Raw genomic sequence first — 21,408 nt, 5'->3', positions numbered from 1 at the left:
ATAAGAGAAATAATGGAGATAATGAAATAAATGGACTTAACAGACATCCGTAGAACATTCAACCCAAATAGTAAAGAATATACCCTCTCAGCATCTCAAGGAACCTTCTCGAAAATTGAACACATACTTGATAACAAAGTAAACCTAACAGGCAACAAAAAAAGTTTGCAGAGGCAGGCAGATCTCTGTGAGTTCGAGGCAGGCCTGGTCGACAAGAGCTACTTCCAGGACAGGAACCGAAAGCCACAGAGAAACCCTGTCGCGAAAATCAAAAAATAAATACATACATACATACATACATAGGAAAAGGGGAGCTGGAGAGATGGCTCGGTGGTAAAAAACATTGCCTGCTCTGCCAAAGGTCATGAGTTCAATTCCAGGCAATCACATGTTGCTCACAACCATCTGTAATGATGTCTGGCGCCCTCTTCTGGCCTGCAGACACACATACAGACAAAATATTGTATACATAGTAAATAAATAAATAAATATTTAAAAAAAATTTTGCAAGAACATGAGCCTTATCAGATAAACATGGATTAAAGTATAACAACAATTATAACACCAGAAAGCAGACAAACTCATGGAAACTGAACAGTCAACTACTAAACCACCCCTGGGTCAGGGAAGAAATAAAGAAAATAAAGTCTTCCTTGAATTCAACGAAAACAAAGACACGACATGATTATTCCTATATGTATCCATTTATTGATGAGGATCATGCTTTCTTAGTATAATCAGTACATCTGACTTCCAATCAGTTAGCTCTAGTGCAACCTAAAAGAAAGTAATTAACATAATACTTATCTTACTAGTAAACATCACCCTAGCCATAACCCTAACTCCCCTAGCATTCTGACTTACTCACTTTAACATCTATACTGAAAAAGCCAACCCATATGAATGAGGATTTGACCCTATAAGCTCAGCTCGACTACCCTTCTCAATGAAATTCATTCTAGTAGCAATCACGTTCCTACTATTCAATCTTGAAATCGCATTACTCCTTCCATTACCCTGAGCAATACAATTCCCCAACATAAACATACCAACAATCATCACATTTATCCTCATCACAATCCTAGCTGTAGCGGCCGCCTGCTCGGCTAGCTTATGCCCCGAAATAATTACACGGACACTGTATTCTTTTAATCACTGCTTGGCCCATTTCTATCTAGCCTCTTCTAGGCTAACTCTGGCACCTGGACTAGCCCATTTCTAATATTCTATGTAGCACAGCTAGGTGTGCTTACCGGGAAGATTCTAGCCTAAGTCCATCCTGGATCGGAGCTTCATCGCGGGAGCATGGCGTCTCTCTGAGGCGTCTGCTCCTGAGAGGAGAGCTGTGGAGTCTGAGCTCACTTCCTCTTCCTCCCAGCGTTCTGTTCTGTTTACTCCTCCCACCTATCTTCTAACAAATGAGGGCCAAGCAGTTTCTTTTTATTTAACCAATGACCTTCCTCCATCATTTCCCCTTTTTCGGTTTAAACAAAAAAAAAAGGCTTTAACTTTAACATAGCAAAATTACATATAACGAAACAGTTATCAAGTAAAAGTTACAATAATCTTTATCATAACTAAGGCAAACTATAACTATAACTAACTATTCTTAACTCCATCAAAGACTCCAGAAAGATACAATACTACCTAAGCAAACAAGAAAAAAAGCAACTTTTAAAACTCTAGAAATGACAGAGACATCTCGCTGCCTGGACAGTCACCCAAAGTTCCTCTGTACCATTGGGGCATCCATCTTCAGCCTTCAGGCCCATGGTATCCAGCAGACATTTCCATAAAGCAGGAAAATCCAAAGTCAGTTCAGTCACTATCTGTTGTGTCCTGCAGAATGTCTGGCAGACTCTTTCATGAATCAGGAACCCCAAAAGATCATCTCACCTTAGGCAAGTTCAGTAGTCCTCTCTCTGTGGGTTCTCTGTGTCCAGTTTATGCAATAGTCCAGGCAAGAGCAGTTTCTTGCCCAAATGACTATCAAACTCCATAACGAGCCTCTTCGATGCCCATCTTCCTCTTGAAGTAGATTGGTGCTGCCAGGAGCAGACGTGTCTCACTGTCATGAAAAATCCTAAGTTATTAACACATTTAAAATGCCATATTCTATAATCTTTGAAAAATATGAAGAATGCCTATCTAAAATATATCTACGCACATCTAGAAAATATTAACTAACATGACTACAAACTTGACTATTATGATTATCTATTAACAATCTATATTTCTAATTATACATTACATTTTTAAATGAACTACACAATCATAGTATCTTAATCAATAGCAGAAATATGCATATACATATAACAAAATTGACCTTAAATCTCTATCAATAAAGCAAAATCTATACTAATACAAATTATTCATATCTCTATCATATCCCCCTTTAAATGTAAAAGAACATTTATAAACAATTTTTGGGAACATGGGCGCAGTTTTTTCTCTCCAAACTGCTTCCTGCTGAATGGGGGCGCTGTTAATCAGATCATTTAGGGTGTAACCTGTGTGCCAGGTTTATCTCAGTTGGCAGTTGAGTGAAGTAATTTTTTGAGGGTGTTCACAGGAACCTTTCGGGAGGTCGTGGTCTATCATACCATATCAGGATAGATGCAATCCACAGGGTCTGGTCCTCTGTGAAAACAAAAGAAGACCCTTTCCAAAGCATCATATCCTTAGACACAAATTCTGAAATCATACCCTCATGATATCTGTTCTGGTTCCACTTGGCAGCCCATATAATGAAATGTCTCTCTGTACTTAGCTCCTTCACAGTCAAAAATTTTAAAGAAAACACAATGTACATAATCCAGACTGTGAATTTTCTATTTTTACGTGGCTTATTTTTCTTTATTTCTTTTAATCTATAACTATCTGTACTTTGTCTCTTTAAAGACTTTACCCTTTTTTTTAAGACATTAACTTTATTCTCTATATTCTTTTTCTTTTCTCTTCCAAGCCTACGTACATTCATCCAACAGCGTGACTCATTTAGTGGTCTGAATCTGTCCTATTGTGGATCTGCAATTTTTTACTATCCAGGAGCACTTTTGATTTGCGCCTTTAAATCACTAGGTGCTTAAGAATCTAAGCTGTGACATTCCTAGGTTAACTTTTTGCTTTTTGAGCGTATATCTTTGACCTGGAATAACTCTGTAGACCAGGCTGTCTTTGAACTCTCAGAGATCCGCCTGTCTCTGACTCCCAGGCATTGGGATTAAAGGTGTTTGCTACTACACCTTGCACTCACAGAGATCTGTTTGTCTCTGCCTTCTAGGCACTGGGATTAAAGGCGTGTGCTACCATGCCTTGAAGTCACAGAGGTCAATCTCCCTCTGCCTTCCAAGTGTTGGGATTAAAGGTGTGTACTACCACACACAACAACTCTCTTCCTTTTTTTTTCCTTTTACTTTAAGAACTTCAACTTTTAGCTTGCATATATTTTTAACACGCTGTAAAACATTTAGAAATTTTCTTGGTCTTTGAATCTCTCTTTACTGTATATCTCTGTTTTTATGACCACATGAGTCTTTAATTTACCAAGCAATCTCAGTAGGACTAAAACCGTGGCTTTGACGGCTGGATCCAGCCCATTCCTTAGCTTTCCAGCCTCATGGCTGAGGTACTGGCTGTAGCCATGTTTACTGCCACAGCTCTATGGCATTTCAAGGTCCCTGCCAGCAAGCGAGCTTCAGCAGCCTGTGCTTGCAAACCGCACCTCTGGTCTACAAGAGCTAGTTCCAGGACAGGAACCAAAAGCTACGGAGAAACCCTGTCTCGAAAAATCAAAAAAAAAAAAAAGAGTCAGAGTTTGCCCTGGCAGGACAGCCCAGAAAGCCGGCATTTTTAAACGGCGCAGCGTTTTTCCTGCTACGGCTGAAAACCGAAAAGCATGTGTTCAGCTTTTCGTCAACACCATTTAAGTGTTTCGTGGCAGGACCTCTTAATGAGCTGCAGGGTTTTACAGCTAAAACTGAGTCAGGAAGCCTCTCTTAGATGAGAGCGCTTGCTTGCCTCTAGCAAGCAGAGCAGAACTGAGAAATTGCCACAAGAAACATGCTTTACTTGATTCTTTTCCAAGCTTTCTCAGGCTTTCTGTGGACTCAGTTACCCACACGTCTGGGCACCATCTGTTGAAATAAGAGCAGCGGGGCTGCGTCCCCAACACCCTGGCCGCCTGCACGGCTAGCTTTACCGGAAATAATTACATGGACACTGTATTCTTTTAAACACTGCTTGGCCCATTAGTTCTAGCCCTTACTGGCTAATTCTGATATCCCGATCAACCCATCTCTAATAATCTGTGAGCACCGGTCTTACCGGGAAGATTCTAGTCTATGTCCATCCTGGGTTGGAGCTGAATCGCGTGTGTCTGCCCGGGAGCGGGGCATGGCGTCTCTTCTGAGCCATCTGCTCCCGAGAGGAGAGCTGTCGAGTCTGAGCTCACTTCCTCTTCCTCCCAGCATTCTGTTCTGTTTACTCCTCCCATCTATGTTTTAACCTATGAGAGCCAGCCAAGCAGTTTCTTTATTACTTAACCAATGAAATCAACAGATTGATATGACACTCCCACATCAGTCATGTACTCACATCATTTAAAAGTTAACTCAACTCATGATAGTTGTTAGTCATGAGTGGTCAGGGGTTATCTAAAAGCTGACCCTCAGTTTGAAGAGGGACTCTCAGTTTGCAGAGGGATGTTTCAGGCTTTAAGGCAGAGCTATCAGTTGTAAAGCAAACTAATCCACTGTTAATAGTTAATCCTTAATGTTGTAAGAAGGCCACTTGTTGGTTTTAAGCTGCTCAGCGGCTCAGACCTGAAATAATCACAAAGAAACTATATTATTTAAATAACTGCTTGGCCCATTAGCACTAGCTTGTTATTGGCTAACTCTTACATCTTAATTTACCCTGTCTCCATTATTCTGTGCATCACCAAGAGGTCCTGGACTACCAGCAAAATTTCAGCATGTCTGTCGCCAGCAAAAGCTCTATGGCTTCTCCTGACTCTGCCTTTCTTTCACCCAACATTCAGTTTACTTTTCCCTGCCTACCTAAGTTCTGTCCTATCAACAAATCAAGGAAGTTTATTTATTCACCAATGGTATTCACAGCACACAGAGGGAAATCCCACATCACCTTAAGCTGCAGAGAAAGTTGCTGACAGTCTGTTCTACAAGCCTGGTCTACAAGAGCTAGTTCCAGGATAGGCTCCAAAGCAAAAGAAAAATAAAAATAAATTTAAAAAAACATAATACAAGATAACAGACTATTAAAGAATCGGTATATGCCTAAAGCAACTCAGTTTATAATTGTTTTATAAGTCACAAGCACTTTTTTGTTTGGTTTTTCGAGACAGGGTTTCTCTGTAGCTTTGGAGCCTATCCTGGAACTAGCTCTTGTAGACCAGGCTTGCCTTGAACTCACAGAGATCCGCCTGCCTCTGCCTCCTGAGTGCTAGTATTAAAAGAGTGTGCCACCACCACCCGGCCACAAGCACTTTCGAAAACAAGTTTACTGCTATTTTTTGCAAATGTTTTCACATGAGAATGAATGTTCTATATATGTATGTAGGATCTGGTACAGTAGATATTTATGAGTCTCTCAACTTGAGTGTTGGTATCTGAAATCAAAATATATGAGGAACAACCTGTAAAGACATTTTAGCCAATAACCCAAAAGTCTTTCACGGATTAATAGCAAAAAGAATAACAAACCCTAAGTAAATAAAGTAAATAAACCTTGGTAGCTCCTTTTGTCACCTCGAACTAAACATCACTGAATCATATCATTGTGCCTGATGATAGCAAAAAGTTAGAAACATTCTAATTGTGTGTTGCGAAAATACAATCAACACCACCATAGTTCTACCACCTATTAAACTATTTGAAAGTTATATTATAAACTTGAAAGTGAACTACAATATTCAGAAATTCTAGAAACCCCACCATCAGTTTTCCAATCTGTCTTCCCACTGCACACCAAAAGCATTCCCTTATGTGTACACTAGACAATGATATTACAAGCATAATATTCTACCATACTAGAGCTGCATTATTTCTCTTCCCAGGAAATCCATACACTGGGAGACTCAGAGGACAAGAACCACTGGCCAGGTCACTACATAGAACAACAGAACCATAGCCTGGCTCATGGTCCATCTCTGACTCACCATGGCATACCTTGTGGTCTACCTTACAACTCATTACAACAGAAGGAGAGAAGAATCCTGGAAAGAACCACCTGTAAGCTACCTACCACTATTGTTCCTGCCTGCTAAGCCTTCCCAGAGTCCCTCACTGGCTAATGCCACCCAGCTGGGCATCAGAATATTATCAGTTCCCCTACTGGGTGAACAGAGATCAAATTACTCAGATATCACAGAACTTTCTGCTCTGCCCTTCCAGTCCAGTGTATAGGGCCCTAGTCTAGGAAGTCATTATATCTGAGATCTGAAACAACCCTTTTCCAAAGGCCCTGACCCCACATCTTTACCAGCTCTCCCAAGCATACCCCGAGATTAGAGACAGAGCTCTGGTGTTGCTCTATACATCAGGGCCTTAGAGAAACCTCCAAAATCCTAGGCAGGTTGCCAAAGTCAGAGAGGCCTAGTTTCAAGGATTTTCTAGAAGTTCTGCACTGAGCATTTGACATTTAGGTGTAAGGTCCATTTAAAGTTAATTTGTGGAAGTTGTAATTGGGATCTCATGAACTGTGTAGTACTCCACTACTCAGTCACAATGTAGAAGAGGAGAATTGGTGACATAAAGGATTGACCAATGCTTAGGAGAGAGTAAGTCACACCAAGTAGAATTTAGCTGAGGGAGGGCGGCCTCTGAAATACACCCAGAGACAAGTAGTATGTTAATCAGGACTATTAGAGATTTGGATGCTAAGATGTAAATGTTTATTTACCTTTTGTGTATACATGTCTGTAATGAAAACTGCAAATGAGATGCTCACCAATAGAAAGGATAGAGAGTCTGCCTGTATAACTCTCTAGAGCAAGATGGAGCATCATAGTTTTAAGAGGGATTTCTTAGTTGTGTTGTACTGGATGCTGTAAACATCAATTCCATGATATTTTGTTATGTATTTGCTTTTTCTTGGTATTAACTACATACTTACATTAAAATCCAAAAGCATGGTTATAGTAGTGATGTCATGTACCATATGAATAATGTCTTGTGTTTTATCTAAGGTTTAGTTGAACAGTTTGTACCTAGGAAATACTAATTATTACATTATCATATACAGTTTCTATTCAGTTTTCTTTTATTTGTTGTTGCTCAGCACTATCTTAAGACAAACAATTGGTATCTTCCTGTGATCACCCGTGACTGCTTACAAAGGATGACCACCACCAGGTTGCTGACTGTTGATATTCTATCATGAAAGATGGTATCCCCTCTATCTGAGTACACAGCCTCTTTTCCAGGCAACTGTATGCAATTCATCCCTAATGACATGTGACCTTGTGGTCTTAGGAATGAGCTAGAGTACATTGCCTGGAAAACACTTGGGAAGATGTAGATCCTGTGTATGCACCCATGAGAAAGCCATCTTTAAAGTGGGAATTGACCTTGAGTGCTATCAGGCTTACTTCCTATGTCCACTGAGAAATGTACTGTAATGGAGAGCATATGGGCAGTGGAAGAGTAGAGAGAAAGTAGAGCTCACATATGCAGCTATGGGAGAGCCATTGTACATACTGGATGGAGACGTGCCTGTGTGGCTGCTTTTGGGTATCTTAGTTAAAGCTTCTATTGCTGTGAAGAGACATCCTGACCACAGCAATGCTTATAAAGGAAAACATTTGATTGAGGCTGACTTACACTTTCAGAGGATTTAGTCCATTATCATCATGGCAGAAAGCATGGTGGATGTTAGCAGAATTGGAGCTGGAGAAAAAGCTGAGAGTTCTACATCTAGATCAGCAGGCAGCAGAAAGTGACTATGACATACTTCAACAACTCTCCATGGGACGTTGGGATTCATTTTGATTCAAACAACCACAGAATCAAAACCCTTGTAAGTACTTTTTCAACCATGCTCAATAAGTAAGCTCAATAAACTCACTGGTTCCCCAGGATGGACTTTGGTGAAATTGTACTTTGTATCTTCATTGGGGCTTATGGTTATAGGATAGAAATTGCTTCCTCCCCCTTCACAGGGGAGAAAATTTCACAACAGATCATAAACATATTTGTTAATGATCCTACTTCTCATGGTATTAGAAAAAGAAAGCGGTACATAAAAGAACATGTTAGAAGAATATAAATGTGTAAATGACTATAGTAAAAAGGGACTTAAATTTATGAACATGATTATGACTGGATGGCTCCAGGATAAAGAAGACTGGAAAGATTTTACAAGCTATGAAGGTCTGAGTAAGTTGTTTAAGGTACATAAGGATGAAACTTAGGGATCATATTTTTATTAAAGTTTGTAAAGTCAGATTCCAACTATTTCAAGGACCAGCTGAAAGGTATACCAAACAAACTTTATTGAGTTGTGTCTAAAAAAGGAGGATCAATGTGGGAAAGATTTCTTGAAATCTTCAAAGGAAGCCACAGTACGTAAAGCAAAGCTTTTGACTTATCCTCACATTGATGGACAACTGATAATAGACAGACTTGAAGAATCTGAGATTCCTTCCAAGCATAAGTGACCAAAAAAGACTAGATGCTCAACGGGCCTTGACAACACAGAAAGAAAGATTAATTTCTGCCACCTGCATTGGTCTTCAGTACTCAAGGAGAAATTTTAATCAAAGGATAAGAGGATTGGTACCAACACAAGGGATCACACTCCACAGACAGTAGATGCAACTCTCCATGGGATGTTAGTCAGATAGCAAATCTCAGTAATATTTTATTGATAAAAAGATTCAGTACAGATCTGAGACATCAGACCTTGGCTCTTAGAATACCTGAACACAGCAAAGAAGGACAAGCCCACGATTGTTTTAAACTCCAAATTAAATGATGCTAAATACCTCTGACCTCACTATCCAGAAGCCACATGGGAAGGGCATCATGCTGACTTTTGGCTGATAAAACAGGTATAAAAGGGTGTGACAGTTGGTTGTGGGCTCATCACTCTGGAGACCAACTGTAGAACTTAAATGAAAACCTCTAACAGATGGAAGCTACTGTGAGTCCTTCAAAAATGTCTTATGAACTTTGGATATGTTAGTGCTTCCCAGACAACAGTACATCTTCCCAAACAACTCTGTCTACATCTGAGAGTTTGGTCTTTACGAGACGCTCTATGGAAGGGTATCTTAATACTACCACCTGATACCAAAATTCAGCTGAAACAAGCCAGGTAAGTCATTGCCCCAATACCATAATGGTAGTTAGTGTTACCTCTTCAGAGGAAGGTGGGATAAGAACTGGAGGTAGAAATCAACTATACAATTTAGGGAAGAAAAAAAAACTCTCATGGCTCCCTATTGGTTCCGTCATGGCTCACAATCTACTTCCCACTAATGCTCCTGATTGCTGGGCTTGCCCAGAGTCCATCAAGAGCTAGAATTGCCCAGTTAAGACAGTAGCAGTTCCCCTACTAGATGAGCAGAAATCAAATGACTAAGCCAGCACAGCCCTCCCCAGTTCCACCTGAGGGGAACACAGAGCTCTAGTCTGGAAAATTGGTATTTTAGTAGAGCACTTCTTGTTCCTCTTCCAAAATATGGTGTAACTTGTGTTTATGTGTTTCATTACAGTGTCATGGATTATCATGACTACCAGTGTAATCAACCCTTTCCCTTATAACTCATATTCTGAAGACAAAACTAGGTCACATTCAAACAGCAACGCTTGATAAAGCAAAATTCATGATTTTTCTCATTTCTGGAAAGTCTTAGAAGCAAGAAAGTGATGACATAAATGATGTAATTAAAATCCACAAAAAACAATCTAAAAAGCTGAAACAGGTTTATAGTCATGTGCTCCATAGTTTACTAATTTATATTAGAGCACGCCAAGGATTAGTAATACTAAGGACAGGCAGTGCCACAACATTTTATCCAGTTCTATTTTGGTCAGACTAGTGAAAATACTGTAATTTGGTTTCATAAGTTTGGTTCTTTATCCCACTTCTTGATTACTTACTCTGTGGATGCAAGAAATGGCCAGTTGGAACATTTAGCAATCATCTAAAGTTGACTGAATCACTACCTATTTTTTATGTGATCTATTGTCTAAGGGGGAAAGCTTTCATGCTCCTTCTTGCCCATACCTCTCTGTGCTGGGACTATGCCTGATATACAGTTTGTCAGTAAACTCAATTCTTACATGAGTCCCTCTTGATTTTCAAGTTCACAATAAAATACAGATTAGTTGGAGGACACTCATCTATTTTCCTTCTCACTGACCACTTTAAGGAACTCTAAAGCACAAACTGGGAGAGCAACCCAGGAGAACAGAGCAAGAGAGCAGGCTAAAGGGACCTCAGTGGCTCCCTGAGACACAGAGCAGACCAAGAACAGTTACCAAAGACTCAGACAGACACTGTAAGAATTGGACCAAGAAGCAAAGACACTGCCAACATCAATTGAAGAGATGGGTAGGCTCCAATGCAAGAATTTATCCAATAACCTAATAAGCCACATGGTAACATCAGAAACCAGTGATCACATACCAGGGAGACTTGAACATCCTAACCAAGTAAAAGCAGAAGAAAATGATTTCAAACAAAAGTTTATGAAGAGAATAAAGACCGTTAAAGTAAAATAAAAAACTCAATTAATGGAGAAAAAAACAGAAAAAATTGGGAAAAATTAATAAATCTCACAAAGAAACCCAAGAAAAACAGTCAAACTGATGAAGAAAATGGTTCAAGACTTAAAGACCAAAATAGAAGCAATAAAAAAAAAGGAAACTCTGGATATGGAAAATCTGGATAAATGAACAGAAACTATACAGAGGGAAGTATAACCACTAGAATACAAGAGATGGAAGAGAGAATCTCATGGGTTGAAGAAAGCTAGATAAAATAAATTCATCAGTCAAAGAAAACATTAAATGTAACAAGTTCTTAACACAAAACATCCAGAAAATCTGGAAAAACATAAAAAGAACAAACCTAAGAATAATAGGGATGAAAGGAGAACAACTCCAGCTGAAAGGCAAAGAATAAATATTCAACAAAATCATACAAGAAAAGTTTCCCAAATTAAAGAAAGATATTCCTACAAAGGTAGAAAAAGTTTACAGAACACAAAAAAGACTGGATCAAAAAAAGTCCTCTCACCATAACTCTTAATATCAATGAACTGAATACAGAAAGAGACAGGCTAAGAGAATGAGTAGGAAAACCAAGATCCAGCCTTCTATGTATACAAGAAACACAACTCAACCTCAAAGACAGACATTACTTCAGAGTAAAGGGTTGGGAAAAGGTTTTCCAATCAAATGGACCTAAGAGACAAGCAGGTGTAGCTATCCTAATATCTAACATTAGATTTCAAAATAATCTAATGCAGGACACTTTATACTCATAGCAAGGTGAATCTATCAAAATAAAATATCAATCTTAACATCTATGCATCTAATACAAGAGCACTCACATATGTAAAAGAAACATTACTAAAGCTTAAAACACACATCAAAATCCACACACTAATAATAGGAGACTTCTACAATCCACTATCCACCACACAGAAACTTAGCAGAGAAATAAGGAAACTAACAGATGCCATGAATGAAATGGACTTAACAGACACATACAGAACATTACACATAACTCAAAAGAATATACCTTCTTCTCAACACCTCATGGAACATCCTCAAAAATCACCCAGGTTTAAAGTTAGAACTTAAAACAACAATACTCTCAGAAATCCTACAAAGTCATGGAAATTGAACAGTAAACTACTTAACCACCCACGGGTCAAGGTAGAAATAATTAAAGACTTCCTAAAATTAAACAAAAATGAAGGCACAATGTACCCAAACCTATGGGACACTATGAAAGCAGTACTAAGAGGAAAGGAAAGTTCATAGCACAGACAGAAAGCTCACACTAGTGACTTAACACCACATATAAAAGCTCTAGAACACCACCAAGGCCAGCTGGCCTGCGTCTGAAAAAGCATGGGACAAATCCGAACTAGCTGAACATAGAGGACAATGAGGAATACTGAGAACTCAAGAACAATCGCAGTGGGTTTTTGATCCTACTGCACGTACTGGCTTTGGGGGAGCCTAGGCAGTTTGGATGCTCACCTTAGGAGACCTGGATAGAGGTGGGCGGTCCTTGGGCTTCCCACAGGTCAGGGAACCCTTATTGCTCTTAGAGCAGATGAGGGAGGGTGACTTGATTGGGGGAGGGGGAGGGAAATGGGAGGCGGTTGCGGGGAGGAGGCAGAAATCCTTAATAAATAAATAAATTAAAAAAAAAAAAAGATGGAAAATAAAAAAAAATAAATAAAAGCTCTAGAACAAAAAAGCAGACATGACCAGAAGGAGCAGAAGACAGGAAATAATCAAATGGAGGACTGAAATAAATTAAATATAAACAATTTACAAAATACAAACAATCAATAAGAAAGAGCAGGTTCTTTGAGAAAAATCAACAAGATAGACAAACCCTTATCCATACTAATAAAAAAGCACTGGAAGAACATCCAAATTAACACAATACATCCAAATTAACACAATCAGCAATGAAAAGGGGGACATAACACTAAGGAAATCCAGAAGAATCCTTAGATAATACTACAAAAACCTGTACTCCACAAAATTAGAAAACATAAAAGAAATGGACAATTTTCTGGTTAGGTACCATATACCAAAATTAAATCAAGAACAGGTGAGCAATTTAAATAGATGTATAAAGTGTAAGGAAATAGAAGCTCTAATCAAAAGCCTCACAAAAATATGCCAAAGACAAATGGTTTTAATGTAGAATTCTATCAGAACTTCCTATAATCCTCAAAGTGTTCCCCATAATAGAACCAGAAGGAACATTGCCAAACTCTTTTTATGAGAGTACAGTTAACAAGATACCAAAACCACACAAAGACTCAACCAAGAAAGAGAATTACAAACTAATCTCACTTATGAACAAAGATGCAAACATAATTAACAAAATGCATCAAACTGAACCCAAGAACACATCAAAAAATCCACCATGATCAAGTCAGCTTCGTCCCAGAGATGCAGGGATGGTACAACACACAAAAATCTATCAATGTAAATAAACTGAAAGAAAAAATCCATAACCAACTCATTAGATTCTGAAAAAGCATTTGAAAAAAATCTAATACCTATTCATGACAAAGATCTTGGAGAGATCAGGGATACAAGGAATATATCTAAACATAATAAAAGCAATGTACAGCAACCTGACAGCCAGCATGAAATTAAATGGGGAGAAAAAGTGATCCCACTAAAAGCAGAAAAAAGACAAGGCTGTCCACTCTCTCCATATCTATTCTACATAGTTCTTGAAGTTAAGCCTGGAGCAATATGAAAACAAAATAAGGGATCAAGGGGATTCAAATTGGAAAGGAAAAAGTCAAACAGTTGTTATTTGCACACACTATGATAGTATGTATGAGTGACCTCAAAAACTCTACAGGGGAACTTCTACAGGTGATAAATACCTACAGTAATGTGGCAGGATACAAGATCAACTCAAAAAAATCAGTAGCATTCTTATATACAAATGCTAAAGGAGCTGAGAGAGAAATCAGAGAAACATTACCTTTCAAAATAGCCACAAATTAAATAAAATATCTTGGGGTAACACTAACCAAAGAAGTTAAAGACCTTTATGAAATGAACTTTAAGTTTTTGTAGAAAGAAATTTAAGAATACACCAGGAAATGGATAGATCTCCCATGTACTTGGATAAATAGGATTAACATAATAAAAATGTCAATCTTACCGAAAGCATTCTATAGATTCAATGCATTTCACATCAAAACACCAACACAATTCATCATGGACATTTAAAGAACAATAATCAACTTAACATGGAAAAATTAAAAACCCTGGATAGCCAAAACAATCCAGTATAGGAAAGGAACTTCTGGAGGCATCACAATGCATCAACCTCCATTACGGAGCTACAGTAATGAAAACAGCTTGGTATTGGCATAAAAACAGAGACGTTTACCACTGAAATCAAATCAGGAACCCAGATACTGATACACACACCTATTAACACCTGATTTTTATCAAAGAAGCTAAAATTATACAATGGGGAAAAAAGCATCTTCAACAAATAGTATTGGCATAACTGGATGGCAACATGTGGAAGAATAAAAATAGATCCATATCTATCCCCATGCACAAAACTTAAGTCCAAATGGATTAAAGACTTCAATATAAATCTGAATACTATAAACCTGATAAAAGAGATAGTGGCAAGTAGCCTTCAATGCATGGGCAAAGAGACCACTTTTTAAATATAACAGTAGCATAGACACTGAGAACGACAATAAATAATGGAACCCAATAAGCTAGAAACTTACATATCAGCCTAGATATAGTAGAGAGGGCCTTGGACCTTCCACAAAGCAATGTGCCTTACCTTCCCTAAGGAATAGATGGATGGCTGCTTGTTTGTTCCCAGCTGCTCAGACCTGAAATACAAGAACACATGAAATAAAATCCTTCATTATCAAGTCAGCTTCATCCCAGAGATGCAAGAATGGTACAACATACAAAAATCTATTAATATAATCCATCATGTAAATAAAATGAAAGAAAAAAACATATGACCAAATCATTAGATGCTGAAAAAGCATTTGAAAAAATATGATACCCCAACATGATAAAGGTCTTAGAGAGATCAGGGGTACAAGAAAGATATCTAAACAATATAAAAGCACCTGTAAGAATGGCTATGTCCAAAAACACCAATGATACCATAAGCTGAAGAGGATGTGAAGTAACTGTTGGGAATGCAAACTTGTGCAACCACTTTCAAAATCACTATGGCTGTTTCACAGAAAACTGGCAATCAACCTACCCCAAAATCCGGAAATACCACTCTTGGCATTATACCAAAAAGACGCACAATCATACTACAAAGACATATGTTCAACTATGTTCATAGAAGCATTTTTTGTAATAGTCAGAACCTGGAAACACCCTGAATACCCCTCAACTGAAGAATGGATAAAGAAAATGTGGAACATTCATATAGTTAGATTACTACTCAGTGGTAAAAAAACAAAGATATGTTAAATTCTGCATGCAAATTAATGGAGCTAGAAAACACCATCCAGAGTCAGGTAACTCAGACCCAAAAGATGAATATGGTATTGTGTACTCACTCATAAATGGATATTAGCTATAAACAAAGGACATTGACCCTATAGTTCATGATCCTAGAAGCTAAGTAACAAAGAGAACCCTAAGAAAAACATACAGATCCACTTGGAAATTCAAAATAGACAAGATCAGCTGAAAGAAAATGGAAACACAGGGATGGGGGGAAAAAGAAAGGTAGGAGACGAGAAGGGGGGAAGGAGAGGGCTGGGGAGAACTTGAGGAAATGGGATCATTGAGATGGAGGAAGGTCAGAGATGAGAGCAAGAAAAGAGATATCTTGATTGAGGGAGCCATTATGGGGTTACCAAGAAACCTGACTCCAGTAAATTCCTAGGAATCCACAAGGATGACCCCAGATAAGACCCCAAGCAATAGAGGAGAGGGGACCTGAGCTGGCCTTGTCTTGTAGTCAGAATGATGAATAACTTAAATATCACCAAAGAACATTCATCCAGCAACTGATGGAAGCAGAGGAAGAGCTCGTCTGTGCAGAGTCTGGGGGCCTCCTGAGTGTTCTGTGTCCGCGCAGGGGGTTGGGGGGGCATCCACACCTCCGCCATGTGTCTGGACGTGAGCTCTGCCCCCCAGGGCACCGTCAGCTCGTACCTGAGGCCTCTCGACGGGGAGACTGGGAGAGACCCGCCAAGGACGTCTGTCTGTCTGGATGGACCTGCCTGCGCTGGCTGCTCCTGCTCCCTCTGCTCCCGCTGCCGCTGTACTGTGCTGGCGGGAAGCCACGCTGCTTGCAACCCCGTCCTCCCCCCCCCAGCCTCCTCGCTACCCTCCCCGCCCGCCCTCCCCATGTCGTCCCCCAAACGCCCCACGCACCACCCCCGCCCCACGCACCTCTCCCGTACCGGCGTGGGAGTCCGGTCGCCCCAGTTCCGGGCACCGGCGGGAAGCGGCTCCGCCCCCTCCCCCTTTCCCAGCTCCGAACCGCCACCTCGGATTCCCCCGCGGCGATCGCGGCTCCAAAAGCAGCGGAAGCTGGAGCTGCCTCGACGGTTTTTCTCTTTTCTCCTTTTTTTCTGCTTCACCCGCGTGTGCTGGGAGCCAGCTACAACCCTGGCGGGAGCGGACTGTCTATATTACCGGGATAGGAAGGAAGGAGGGAAGAAGCCCGGGCTTCCCACGCCGGGAATCATGGGAGACGACCGGTCCCAGACTACAGGCGAAATGGGCACCGCCGGGAATCATGGGAGACGTAGTCCCGGACCGGGAACCGGGTCCCGAGCCCCCCAGGGGGGGGGGAGCGGCGGGGCCGCCCCCCCGCGAGCCGAGAGAGCGTCCACGGGCCGGACATGGCCCGCGGGGACCCCACGTCCCGCACCCGGACCCCAGCCTCCCGGGGTCCCCCATGGACCCCGAACCCCGGCCCCTCCCCGGCCCTGGAGACACCCACCACCCGGAGCCGCCCACCCCTAGCGACGCCCCACCTCTAGCCACGCCCTAAGTATAAGGCACAACAGGACTTAATGGGGTTGTGACACTGGCATGGTCTCTTGAGCAGCATTAAAAGGATGGTTTTTTAATGAAGGGATGGGTGTTTCTGCTGTTTGTAAAACATGGTTGTCGTCTTTGTTTTGAGAATGCACCTGGTTAATCCTAGGGAACAAACATTTATATCTTATACTAATCTCTAACATGTGCAGTTAGCATACCATTTACCTTTGGGGGATTTGGGATGCAACTCTCCCTTACCTAAATTCTACTTTGTGGCTTAATATTTTCTAAGAACTTATACCATCAATCCTAGTCTTCTACATCACAGTAGCAGTGGAGTGCTACTCTATACAGGGACTACTGTTTACAAGCTCCACAGAATTAACTACAGATGGACACTAAACCTAAATGTTAAATGTTCAAAGTGCAAAACTTCTGGAAGATACTAGAGGGACCAGGGCTCTCTGACCTTGGCAAATCTGTGTTACACAGTGACGATACAAGCCGGCATTTCATGCTGATTTCAAAAAGGATATTTGAAAGCACAGTCCCGCTCCCAGTGCTCTGCACAGACGCAGTCAGGAGAGTGGAGTTACTCAGAGACTGCCAATCGGCTTAGGAGATACAAAGAACACGCAGGACCACTCAGATCATGCTGGAGCATTAAAGACCAACAGAAGCACGCTGGATGATGCAGGACCAGGCAAGAATATACTGAACTCTGCATCTGATCACTCGCTACCACACACCCAGGGGAAGATGAACCACACTGGCTCTCGTAGCTCAACTAGCCCCTCCTCCCAGTCTGGGGATAGCCCCAAGCTCACCACGTCGTGGTTTTCCAGCTTTTACATGCTCCCTGCTCAGCTGCCTGCAGCAACACTCATAGCACAGCACACAAAACCACGTGTGCCAGCTTCTCTTCAAAGCCTGAAACTGGGCCCGGAAAGACCCAGCACAACTTCTTGACTGACAGGTCACCTGGAAGATATGATTGGCTACTGAGGCCTGGACAAGAGCACCTCCCATAAGGTTATACTGTGCTTAAAGACACAGCACAATGGTTCCTGACCCTGCCTTTCATCTGAAAAACCTTTTCTGAATCAGCAGAGATGCATTTCCATAGCACTTGCCCCTGGCTCCAATACAGACCCTGCTACGTTCCTACTCTGCAGAGACACTTCCCCTTCTCCTTGACACAAGGTGACTAGCTGGTTGCCACTTGTAGCCAGTTTGACTTCCAAGATTAGCCATCACAACAGTCAAGACAGAAGAAATGAGAAAAATTCTTAGCGCAGGAAACAGGGAAAGCATGGGAGTCATTTCCAAAACAAAGCTTTTCCTGAACAAAGGAAGCATGTGGATTTTACTTAGGGAGTCTGTACACATTCATGTAGATTTCAGCCTATTCCTAAGCAGACTCAGTTAGCAAACCCATTTCTGAACATGATCACAATGTAAAAACGGAGACATTTAGGGGCATTCTTACTTCAAAGTCATGCAGAAACATATAAATTATAGAAAAGATGAAAAGAAAAGCCTCTGGCATGTTCATCTTGTACCACAAGTGTTAGTATTCAGGCATCTGTACTGGCCTGTCCTTGGGTTACTGACAGGATATGTCCTCAGCTACAGCCACTAAGAGCACCTCCTGCACACATTTGATACTTTCTCTCTCTCTCTCTCTCTCTCTCTCTCTCTCTCTCTCTCTCTCTCTCTCTTTCTCTCTCTCTCTCTCTCCTCTCATCTGCCTGTCTCTCTGCCCCACCTCTCTCTTCTGTCTCCAGAGGCTGGTCTCCCCATCTCCCACATTTTTCACATTCCCTTCCCCCTAATAAAAACCCCTCCGTGTGAGCTCTTCTTTTGAGCCACTTTTTAAAATGACAACAACAAGGTCTTAGCTGAAAGTCAGGTAAATGACACAGTGAAAGCAGATTTCTCAGGAGCCTATGTGATCTGTCAATCTTGATGTTTGATCTAAAAGATAACTGCATCAATATCACAGTTCTCACAGATACAAAAGATAGAGAACATAAATTCAGAAAACTTCAAGGAAAGGTCATTTAACAGCACTGTGTCCTCTGCTCTAGGATGGACGATTATGGTGAACTCTATTAACCTCAGAGCAAAGCTGCTTTCATCTCTGAGCTGGCTATCTCAGCAGAAGACCACAACTGTTTCCATGCAAGATCAGAAGGAGTTCATTTTAAACTATCCCTGGCTTCTGTCTGTCTCAGGGTTGTGACGTCACTGTAGAGAATTCCATTTTTTCCTTTTTCTAACTTTTTGTAAAAATGTAGTTATATGAGCATTTTGATTGTATGTGCCTGTGAACAGTACTTACAGAGGCCAGAAGATGGAAGGAGATGCCTGGGACTGGAGTTACAGCAAATGGTTAGTTACCATATAGGTTCTGGGATTGAAACCTGGGGCTCTGGCACAACACCAGTGTTCTTAATTGCTGAGCCATCTCTCTACTCCCTCTTCTTATTTAACATTTATTTCCATAAATTGATAATCACATGATATCACACCACTTTCTGTTTGGGTGGAAAGTTAGCATCTCAAACCCCCTCTCCTGGGAGTTGCTTCAGCACAGACTCTACCCCCAAGAAAGCCTACCAAATGATGACCCCCTCCTCAGAGATGCTTAAGACCACTACTACAGGGAATTTAAACAGAAACCCAGAGAACAAACATGCAGTTTTCGGTCTTCCTTCCCATTTTTACCTGGGAGCACTGTTATTCATTAAACCTGGACTTTTTCAAATTTGGTTTGATTTGGATTATTGTGCCAGCACAGAGGTTTATTGGGGCACAAAACTTTTCATCTGGAGGTTTTACCAAGGCGGCTATTTTTCCCACTGGCATAGGGCCATGTGTTGGAAAACACCTTTCTCCCCTGCACCTGCTCTCTACCAGGCTAAGATAGACTTCCTCTGGGTAAGTTCTGTGTTCCAAGTCATGGCCTTAGAGGCCCAGAGCCTCATACCATTCGGGCCAGCCTATTGAAACCATGGCCATGCCAGGCACCCAACCTGACTTGATAAGAATCCGCCTTATTCTGGGGGACAAGGGCCTGCCTTGTCTCTGTGGGGTTCCTTCATCAAGACATATCCTTTCAAGGAATTTCTCACACCTCTCTTTTTTTTTTACCCCGACTCTATCACAGTGGATACACTGCACTAGGTTTTGAATCCCGAGTCCTGGCATAGACTTAAAAGCAAGACATGCTCACAGTTCAAGGACTGATCTCCAAATGCCCTTGGGCTGCCTTTTACAAATTTTTTTTAAAATTGGGGCTATCTGACACCTTAGGTCTCTTAACACCTAAAAAAAAAATTGCCAGTGTGAAAGAAACAAGCCCCATATGCCCATGGTTTGTGGATGCTGTGCTCACACGCCCCTTCCCTGCTCCCCCTGCTCCCCCTTCCCTGAAGACTAGGCCTTTCCTCTTCCTAGAATTCTTCTATTCTCATCACCCCGCCTGTACTTCCTGTCTGGCTACTGGCCAATCAACATTTTATTAAACCAATACAAGTGACAAATCTGTACAGGGTACAAGACCATTGCCCCACAGCATTTCTTAGCCTAATTTTTAAGTGTTTCTTGAACTGAAGTTGTTGAAAGTAGTTTTAATTCTGGTTGTGGGGCTGAAGATGAGTTAAGTAGTTAAAGTTTAGTGGGTATACTTAGGAAGTATACACTCCCATATATTGAGCTACGTACAGGCTTTGCAGTGTGTTCCATAGCCCTAGCTTTGGTGAGCTGTCACCCATGCCATGATGGGCTTTGGTAATTCAGCTGTCTTTGAGTCATTTCTCTTCCTATAAGTTACGCATGAATCATATTCCTATAAGCAACCCCAATAAAACCTTTTGGTTCATCAAATTGGTCTTTGGTGTTATCCATGCATTGGTCTGTTGTGGGTTCCCTGTGTGGAGTGAATAGACATGTGTGTTACATCCTCCCGGGAATTTTTTTGCTACACAGCACAAGTTAACAACTGAAGTTAACTATGACTTTTCCAAATACCAACATGTTAGTTAGGTATAGGTGGTCTAGGTCAAGCATCTCACAGCATCTTGGTTATGATCTGCTAGGGCATTTCTATGCTCCTGAAGCATTCTTTGTACATGATGTTGAGTAATATGCTAACAGAAGAGAGGCAAGGACTTCTTGTGGCCTTAAAGCTATAATTGCTCACTCAACCCAGAGCAATGAGAGTAAGTGGGGAATGCCTCTCTCATGCCTTTACCTACATAGTGAAAGTGTTTACAGTTGGCTAGTTTCTCTTCTCCGTAATATTTGTATAGCCTTGAAATATGTTCATGTCTGTGAGAATATATTTGGTGTGTTCATGCCTAGACATTTTCTTTTTGTATTGAAGGGAAAAAGAGCTTACAATCCTGAGAATGTGTCAAACCTTCCAGTTCTTAGAACTGCATTTGAGGGAGGTTCAGTTTTTACTTCTCTGACCTTTCCCATTATTATACCATTTATAATGGTCAGCTACCAATGAAGCAGTCATGGTTCTGCCAGACATCTCTGAGGTATCTTAGACACCCCTGGCTCCTTATATATCTTGTGGTTTTGTGTTAAATGTGAAGCCCTACTCTTTGCTTTCATCTCATCAGTAGAATTTGTGCTGACAAAAATCAACCCA

At 41.0% G+C, this 21,408-nt stretch overlaps 1 long non-coding RNA gene across 1 annotated transcript in view; it reads right to left on the bottom strand.

The window, feature by feature from the left end:
- LOC142840218 (uncharacterized) overlaps positions 1-16,424 on the bottom strand; it is a 184,880-nt gene extending 168,456 nt beyond the window's left edge. The window contains exons 1-2 of the long non-coding RNA XR_012908913.1: positions 16,243-16,424; positions 14,554-14,605 (exon numbers count right to left, since the gene is read on the bottom strand). This is a non-coding gene — a long non-coding RNA (uncharacterized LOC142840218). The remainder of the gene's footprint in view (positions 1-14,553; positions 14,606-16,242) is intronic.
- Positions 16,425-21,408: the final 4,984 nt, after the last annotated feature.

The sequence above is a fragment of the Microtus pennsylvanicus genome, chromosome X, assembly GCF_037038515.1.
Source record: "Microtus pennsylvanicus isolate mMicPen1 chromosome X, mMicPen1.hap1, whole genome shotgun sequence".
Classification (NCBI taxonomy): domain Eukaryota; kingdom Metazoa; phylum Chordata; class Mammalia; order Rodentia; family Cricetidae; genus Microtus; species Microtus pennsylvanicus.
Note: the sequence above shows the minus strand (reverse complement) of the source record. Positions and strands in the feature narration are given on the sequence as shown.